The following is a 10173-nucleotide window of genomic DNA, read 5'->3' as shown; positions in this document are numbered from 1 at the left end:
TATTGTTGCTTATAATTTTTGTCTATAATTTGTACAATTAACCTCCTTGTGGTTCGACCCCGGTCTTGCCGGGTTATTTATTACTTCGACACTCCTGCACTTGGGAGAAGACATCAATCTTTTAGTCATGTCAACAGTATTTATAGTCAAAACTTCTATCAAGTTTTAATGGCTATATGTCCCACATATTTAGTATATCATGAATAGTTACAAATGAACCACTTTAAGAGCTCATAAATATGAATGTTACATCCTTAAAGTAAACCACTTCAAAAGCTCATAAATATAAATGTTACATTCTTAAAGTAAATCACTTTAAAAGCTCATAAATATGAAGATTACAACTTTTAGAGTGAACCATTTTAATAGTTCATAAGTGTGAATGAGAGTTAAAGAGTTGTTTATAAATACATGAATCATGGCGATAGGTCCTCTAATTGATGAGTATTATCTTCCATATATTACTATGTATTTATTACTAAAACATATTGTCAATGGGTTTAAGATGAAATATCAGATTACAAAAGTGGACCAAGTAGTAGAATGTTGACCGTTTCTTATAAAATCATTATAAACAACTCTTTAACTCTCCTTCACACTTATAAACTATTAAAGTGATCCATTCTATAGATTGTAACCTTCACATTTATAAGCTTTTAAAGTGGTTCACTTTAAGGATGTAATATTTATATTTATGTGCTCTTAAAATGGTTTATTTTAAGGATGTAACATTCACATTTATGAGCTTTTAAAGTGGTTCATTTGTAACTACCCATGATATACTAAATACGTGGGACATATAGCCATTAAAGCTTGATGGAAGCTTTAGTTATAAATATTGTTATTTGGTTCTCATACTTACTTATCATGGGTAGTTACAAGTAAATCACTTTAAGAGCTCATAAATGTAAATGTCATATCCTTAAAGTAAACCACTTTAAGAGCACATAAATGAAAATGTTATATCCTTAAAGTGCACCACTTTAAAAGCTCATAAATATAAAGATTACAACTTTTAGAGTGGACCACTTTGATAGTTCATAAGTGTGAAAGAGAGTTAGAGAGTTTTTATAATGACTCTATAAGAAACTGTCAACATTCTCCCACTTGGTCCATATTTATAATCTAATGTTTCATTTTAAACCCATTGACAATATGTTTTATCTCTGATCTTTTGACTAAGGGCATGCTACCGTTGAAATTCAAGGATTATGTAGTGGATATAGGACTTTGTTCCATTATGTAATTTTTCATTGTTTTAACAATGTTATTTTCCTAACTATTTTGATATTCTTCTCATATTAATGTGCACCTTAATTTGATTTTAAGAAAAATTCATTTGTGTTGGAACAGGAATAAACATAGGGTTTATTCATTAAGAACTTGTTGCCAAATAAGAAAATTGTCTCAGCTTTCCAAGAAAAAAGATGAGGTCATTTGGACTTCTAAAATTCCATAAATATAGACCAAACACTAAACAGTGTTAGGGCTATAAGACAGATTCAGACTTTCTCATTGTTACTACAATTTAGACTCGAAAATTATCTTTTTAAATCTTGGGCTCCATATAAAAGTTGTAGGTCTATGCCTTACCTTTCCATCCATATAAAGTGAATCTAAATCCGAGATTTACAGCTCTAGATATGACCCAATTACCGAATAGTATTCCAGTTTGGACTGCACCAGCATCTCTTTTCTAAGTTTGGTCATCTCTTTGTCCTTCAAATTCAATAATTAAAGTCATCAATCAATCATTTTATTTATATGATAAGCCTGCATTTAAGATGAATATTTACCACAAATTAAAGATACATTATATTATTAGATATGTTATTATAAAACATGCTTTAATTAAGGAGTTATTAATACTTAAAGTGCAAAATAATAATATAAAACCTTGATAAAAATGCACTTTTAAGTACTAATCAACTCTATAAGACACAATCAACATTCTCTCACTTGGTCCATATTTGTAATCTAATTTTCATCTTAAAACCATTGACAATAAGTTTTAGTAATAAATACATGAATCATGGTGATAGGTCCTCTAATTGATGAGTATTATCTTCCATTATGTAATTTTTCATTATTTTAACAATGTTATTTTCCTAACTATTTTCATATTCTTCTCATATTGATGTGCACCTTAATTTGATTTTGAGAAAAATTCATTTGTGTTGCACTAAGAATAAATATAGGGTTTATTCATTAAGAACTTGTTGCTACATAAATTATAATGTTTAAAGAAATAAATACATAGTAATATATGGAAAGATAATACTCATCAATTAGAGGACTTATCGTCATGATTCATGTATTTATTACTAAAACATATTGTCAATGGGTTTAAGATGAAAATTAGATTACAAATGTGGACCAAATGGAAGAATGTTAACCGTTTCTTATAGAGTCATTATAAATGACTTTCTAACTCTCCTTCATACTTATGAACTATTAAAGTGAACCACTTTAAAAACTTATAAATATGAGGGTTACAACCTTTAGAGTTGAACTACTTTAATAGATAGGAGAAGTATATGAGATGTTTTTTATTTATTCGTTTTCAAGATCGTTATTCGGACATTGACTCAAACTGAATCTATTACCCTTCATAATAGAAGCTATACTTGGAGGACAATCCTTTATCTGAAATATCTTTAAAACTTTATTAATATAGGTTTCTTGAGACAGACTCAAAATACCTTGAAATCTATCTCTATGGATTTTAATGCCAATAATATAAAATGTCTTACCCATATCCTTTATATCAAAAGCTTTAGAAAGGAATTGTTCACCTCGTGCAGCAAACCTTTATAATTGGTTGCTAGCAAAATGTCATCCACTTATAAAATAAGAAAACAAATTTTACCCCCACTGACCTTCGGTAAATACATTGATCCATAATGTTTTCTACGAAATCGAATAAAGAAATTACATTTTAGAATTTCAAATACTATTAGCGGGATGCTTGTTTTAAACTGTATATAGATTTCTTGAGCTTGCAAACCAATTGTTTACCATTAATAGAGGGGAATCCTTTAAGTTGCTTTATATAAACCTCCTCCTCTAGATCTCCATTGAGAAATGTTGATTTCACATCCATTTATTGTAACTTTACGTCAAAATAGACTACTAATGCCAAAATAATATGCAAGGAATCTTTCTTAGATACGGGAGAGAAAGTCTTCGTGTAACCAACTCTTTCTTTCTAAGTGAATCCTTTAGCAACGAGTCTTATCTTGTATCTCTCAATATCGCCTAATGAGTCTTTCTTTGTTTTAAAGACCCATTTACATCCAATGACTTTTACACCATTAGGTAACTCAAAAAGATCCCAGACTTGGTTACTCTTCATAGAATTCATCTCTTCCTTCATGACATTGTACTATAATTCTGTTTCTTTGCAACTCATAGTTTGTGGAAAGGATTCAAGATCATTTTCAACTCTAACATTATCGTTATATTCTTGTTAATACACAACATAATCATTATGAATTGTTGATCTCTTTGGTCTAATAAATCTTCTTGATGTTGTACCATTATATTTCTAAGAAGTATGTGGTTCAACTTATTGTTCAAAAGTTCTTGGCAACTCTTGAACTACTTGATCTATTGGAATATCGTCAACAATTTATGGAACTTCAATGATTGGTTGTTCAACACTAGTTTGTACTTGAGGGTTATTATAAACAATAATCAATCTATCACTTGAAGTGGAAGGTTGAAATTTTGAATGATCATTCTCAGAAACAATGTTTCTGGTTTGATTGCTCTCACTGATCAAGTCATTTTCAAGAAACTTTGCATTTCTTGATTCCACAATCCTAGTAATGTGAGATGGACAATAAAGTCTGTAACCCTTAAACCTTTCAGCATATCCAATGAAATACCCACTAATGGTTCTTGGGTCCAGTTTCTTTTCTTGTGGATTATAAATCATCACTTTAGACGGATATCCCCAAATGCGCATATGTCGCAAATTCAATTTCCAACCTTTTAGTAATTCAAAAGGTGTTTTAGGAAATCATTCCTCTTAGCATCAGCCTAGCTGCCTTGCTTGATACATTTGTTGTGCTACCCAATTCTCATGGTCAGGTATAATTAAAAAAATAGTATAATTTTCAAGAAAATTTGCATTTCTTGATTCCACAATCCTAGTAATGTGAGATGGGAAATAAATTATGTAACCCTTATACCTTTCAACATATCTAATGAAATATCCACTAATGGTTCTTGGGTCTAGTTTCTTTTCTTGTGGATTATAAATCCTCACTTTAAACGAATATCCCCAAATGCGCATATGTCGCAAACTCAATTTCCAACCTTTTAGTAATTCAAAAAGTGTTTTAGGAAATCATTCCTCCTAACATTAGCCTAGCTGCCTTGCTTAATACACCCATTGTGCTACCCAATTCTCATGGTCAGGTATAATTAAAAAAATAGTATATCCATTATCTTACTCTAGTGGTTTGAAATCATACAGTACATTGCATTACAATCATCTTCTACCACCAAAGATTTTCCATCATCCCCTCCTTTTAAATATTAGAGGTTTGTTGCTCAAAGGAATGGGTGGTTGTGGTGATGGAGATAGGGGCAGTGGTAATTCAAACGGTCTCTCTTTCATATTCAAGCCTTATGGTTATGGGGATGCTTTTCCAAGCTTTTCTACTTCATGAAATCAAGTACTTAATTATACATTTCAATTTGCTATATCTAAGCTTTCTTACTGTAATGTATCCCTTGGTTCATTCATTTGTAACAATGCATTAATTCTAGTCTAGGAACTATTTTCCATTCTAGTAAAGGAAGCAGATCTTGTTTATTCCTGTTTTCAAACAGAGAAGGAGATTAAAAAATGTATTCCTGCTTTGAAATGATAAAAATTCATTCCAAAACTATTTAAAAATAGATTTATTTTTTTATGTTTAAATCTCTGTTTTTCTAACTAAACATGTTTATGTCCTTCTCAAACATTAACCAAACACATAAGCTATTTTACTATAGTAATGATCTAAGAGATATTTCATGCTTGTGGAGTTTGGATGGGATGTGCCTTTATATGTAAATTTTGTAGGAGGGCGTGTACACGAGTTTTCAATTTGTTTATTTTTGCATATTTAAATTGTAATTTATATGTTTTATTTTTTTCCCTTCGTGCACAGGGTAATGATTTTCATTTTGAAGCTAATATCTTGTGGGACCTAACAATAGATTTTTAATTTCCGGTGGGGTTTTTAGAGGAAGCTACTCAAGAGAAATGCATCAGTGCTTCTCGTACTGAGTGAATATCTTAGGTAACATGATTGGAAATGCCTTTTGTTTTTCTAATTGACATAGTAATCCTATTTATAAGAACACAATTTAAAACACTCATGTCTAGGAAATTGCCTTTATTATAACAATAGCTAAAATTACTCAATATTTAACTGTATAAGTCCACAATGAAATGATGAGATGTCTTCTACTTGTTTTATTTTTCTTTTTACTTTATTTTTTTAAGCTGTCTTTTTTCTTTGTTTTTAAGCTGTTTCTTTTTTTTTTCAATGAATTTTTTTTTGTTTAATTTTTTTATTAATGTTAATTTTTTTATTTAGTTATTAAATTTTCATGATATAGGTTCCGGGTTTGACGCGTTAACTTGAATTTTTTTTGTTTTCTTTTTAATTAATTTTTTTGAGTGCAATCCACAGTGAAATGCTTAACTGTCTTTTTCTTTGTTTTTCTCTTTTGCTTTGTTTTTTAAGCTGTTTTGTTTTTTTTGTTTTTTAATAAATATTTTTTTGTTTAATTTTTTTTTGTTATTGTTAAATTTTTTTCTATTTAGTTATCAACTTTTATTACACGGGTTTTGGGTTTGACAAGTTAACTCAGATTTTTTTTCTAGTTTTTCTTTTTAATTAATTTTTTCATTTAATTTAGTTTGTTAATGTTAATTTTTTTCTATTTAATTATCAAACTTTCATAATACGGATTCTGGATTTGACGGATTAACCCAGCTAATTCTAGGTTAACCTGTAATTTGTTTCTTATTCAGTTATCAAACTTTCATAACACGAATATCAGATTTAACAGGTTAACATGGTTTGAAGGGTTAACCCAATTAATTCAGATTTTTTTCTTTTTCTTTATTAGTTTTTTTCTTCATGTAGGCTTTTCTTTCTTTGTTTGTTTTTTTTAAATTAATATTTTTTTTGTTTAGTAATTTTTTTTGCCTTTTCCTTTTTTTTTCTTTTTTAATTATTTCTTTTGAATTTAGTTTGTTAATATTAAGTTTATTTCTATTTAGTTATCAAACTTTTATGATATAAATCCCAAGTTTGACGGATTAACCTGCTTTGACGAGTTAACCCAGTTAATTCAGATTTTTTTCTTCATTAGTTTTTTTCTTCCTATAGGTTTTTTTCCTTTATTTTTTCTTTTTAATTAATCTTTTTTTTGTTCATTTTAGTTTATTAATTTTAATTTTTTCTATTTAGTTATCACACTCTCATGACACGAATCCAGGTTTGATAGGTTAACCTGATTTGCTGGGCTAACCCAGTTGATTTAGATTTTTTTTCTTTTTCTTTATTATTTTTTTTCTTCCAATTTCATATTTAAAAATTGTAATTAACTATAACTAAAAGAAATCAATCTTTTTTTTTTCAATTTCACGACACGAATCCCAAGTTTTATGGGTTAAATTATTTGATTCATATTTTTTTCTTTCAATTTCATCTTTTAATATGGATTTGATTAAGAATTAAATTTTATGATTTGTTTTGTTTACTGGTCATTAAATTATTGTGATTTCATGAGGGGACCTCCTTGCAAAGCACTATTCATCAAAATAATGTTTTGTTTTATTGTTTTTTCTTTTCATTTAAACTTTTTTTAATTTAATTTTATAATATTATATTTATTTATTTATTTATCACACTTTCATAATAAAACCTTGCAACCAAACTCATATCAAAAACTCCGGGTTTGATTTTATAACCAAACTCACTTGAACTTGAATTATATAAATTTAATATTATTATTAATATTATAAATATAATTTTTGGATTAAGAATAACAAACAAACTAAATGCTCTTAGATAACATTTTATAAAAAAATATAATACTTTTAATTTTTAATATTTTTTATATAAAAAAATTAACAGTCAACGTAGCGCGGGATACATTTCTGGTTCTTACGGAAACTGCTCGCAGGTATTTGTATGAATTTTTATCAACAGCTTTTTCTTTTCTTTAGAGGGAGGTGGGGCTGTCGCATTTGATCGGGCTTTGTGCGCCTTTTTTCAATCTCTGTTCTTAAGAGGATATCAAGGGCAAGAAATCTCGGTTGCTCCGCTGTTATTTTTAATCATATCAACCATTTTAAAGCAATTTTTATAGTTTTTAACCTCTCTGCCCGCTTTCATAAACGAGATAAAATTAAAAGAAACTAGATTTAGTGCAGCTATTTTACTATTGCTCTACACTTATAATGAACGTGGATTGTAACAGTGAAAGGATGTTTTTTTTTCTTGAAAACAGCACACAAATGGTCTTGGCAATGGAGATATAATAGTTTTTTTTTTTTTAAATAGTAAAATGACTAATGTTCCCTTAAATAAAATATTATAAATAAAATATTATTTAGTCTAAAAAATAGAATGCACGTTATTTTTAAGTAGATATATATAGCTACAACATATGAAACATTGTTTAGCGACAACACTTTAGCTTCTACGATGATGTGTTAATCCTCGTAGCATCGCCTTTATTCTTGAACGATGTTTATGGAAAAAATATATAAGATTTTGTATTAGTGATTATTTTTTTTCTTTTTTTTCTCGATTTAAGAATCAACCCATAGTAAAATGACTAATGTTCCCTTAAATATAAAACAATGTGCACTGGCGGGCAGGTTTAATTTTGATTTTTTAATTTTATTTACACAGTAAAATTATTATAAAGTTATTGGATGAGAATTATATTTGCCTTTAGGTTAAAAGGGTTTTTTTTTTATTCTTTTCATTTTTTTTTTGTTATTATAGAGCTTAATCATGGGCATTTTAGAATTTTATTATAAATAAAATATTATTTAGTCTAAAAAAATAGAATGCACGTTATTTTTAAGTAGATATATATAGGTTCGCTCTCAAACAACATATGAAACATTGTTTAGCGACAACACTTTAGCTTCTACGATAATGTGTTAATCCTCGTAGCATCGCCTTCATTCCTGAACGGTGTTTATGGAAAAAATATATAAGATTTTGCATTAGTGATTATTTTTTTTTCTCGATTTAAGAATCAACCCCTCCATATTTTAAAAACAGTGCTTTGCTTTTTTTTTTTTTTAAATTTAGTCATAGCTATTTTTATTTCTATTTTTCAAAACAGTACTTTGGATTGCAGGGCAAAAAAATTAATAATTAGGTCAATTACATAGCCCATAACACTAGGAATTGAAAATAAAAATAGTCAATGAAAAAAAGGCTTAAACAAATACAGGAGTGAAACTTGGGTCCAAAAAGGTCATGCTGTTAACTAAATTTAATAATATTTCATTTATGAAGTTATTTTTTATTTAGTTACACAAAAATCAAGGATCCGGGACAAAAATGATTGTTTTTTTAAGTTAAATAAAAAAATTGATTTTTTAAACCAAATAAAAAAAGTTACACATATTATTATCTGAACAATGATCCATAAAACAAATAAAAAAATATATTATAAATAAACATAATTTAAGGAATTCATTTACTTTAATTTATTTTTGGAAAAAACTAAAATTTAAAAATATTGACAAAAGATAGATAATCAAGTTAATCAAGGTAATTTTTAAAATCAATGAAAAATCATAAGAACTTCAAGTAAAAATATAATAAATGTCAATTTCTAATTTAATTAAATGTTAAAAAATAAAATAAAAAAAATAAAAGCTTTAAAAAATAAATAAATCTAAATAAATCTTCTAAATCTAGGTCAATCTTTTAAATTCATAACCTGTTAAATTTTAAAATGAAACTCAATTAAGAAACCTAATCCAATATTAAATGATAAAATAAAAAACATCAATTTAAAAAATTTGTTAAAGTAAAAATATAGCAATAAAAAAATGAAGGATGATGAAATCATAAAAAAATAATTTAAAAATGATCTTAAATAAAATAAATAACAATCAAAATAATGGAGATAAAATATGATAGATTACAAAAATTAAAAAATAATGAAATTAAAAACAAATTTTAATTCTATAAAATAATTCAAACTAAAAAAATCAATTAAAATAATAGGAACTAAGTAAAAAAATAATTTGAAGAATTACTATGAAATTTTAGAAAACTAGTATGGAAATTGAAAAGAAGAGAGAACAAAAAATAAAAATAAAAACTCAACATATGTAAAATTTAAAAAAATTACATCACACATGTCGTTTAGGGATATAATACTCGCTATTCATATTGAATTGAAAAACACCAAAAAAGTTATTTTTTATTATTATTGTAAGTTATTGCAGATGCCATATAAACATGATAGAGTAACTTATTTACTAACACCTTCAACAAATATATCAATTTTTTTTTTTGCATTAATTAAAAGATTAAAATTGCCCTTAAAACTACACGATAATAACTAAAAAAAAAATCCCCAAGGAAAGTATAAGTTAGAAAAATCTTGATTCTCAAAGTAGTTGATTTATTCTATCATGTTATAAAATGTAAAATGTCAAAAACATCCCTATAATCAAGTATATAATTTTTTTTTTTTTACTTTTGGAAGCATTTAATTAATTATACAACATAAAAAATTTGAAAAGATCAATATACCCTCCATTAATTTAATTAAAATAAATGAACCCTATAAAAAAATTGTATTACTATCTACAAACAGGATAAGAGGGGCAAAATAGCAAAATCTACTATTACAATTTATATAATTTATTAACCAAATCAAATTAAAGGTTGGCTCACTTTATTTAAAGACTTGATTAGTCTATTATTAACCAACTCCTAGGTAATATTTGTAAGCAGTATTTGAGAATATGGTTAAATTTATATATTTTTTTAAATTTTAAATTTTGTTTTTATTTAAAATTAATTTTGTAATATTTTTTTGATTGTTTGATATACTAATATCAAAAATAATTTTTTTAAATAAAAATATTATTTTAATATATTTTAAAATAAAAAAAAT

Source organism: Populus euphratica, unplaced genomic scaffold, assembly GCF_000495115.2.
Source record: "Populus euphratica unplaced genomic scaffold, PopEup_1.0 scaffold363.1, whole genome shotgun sequence".
Lineage (NCBI taxonomy): Eukaryota > Viridiplantae > Streptophyta > Magnoliopsida > Malpighiales > Salicaceae > Populus > Populus euphratica.
This window is presented reverse-complemented; position numbering follows the sequence as displayed.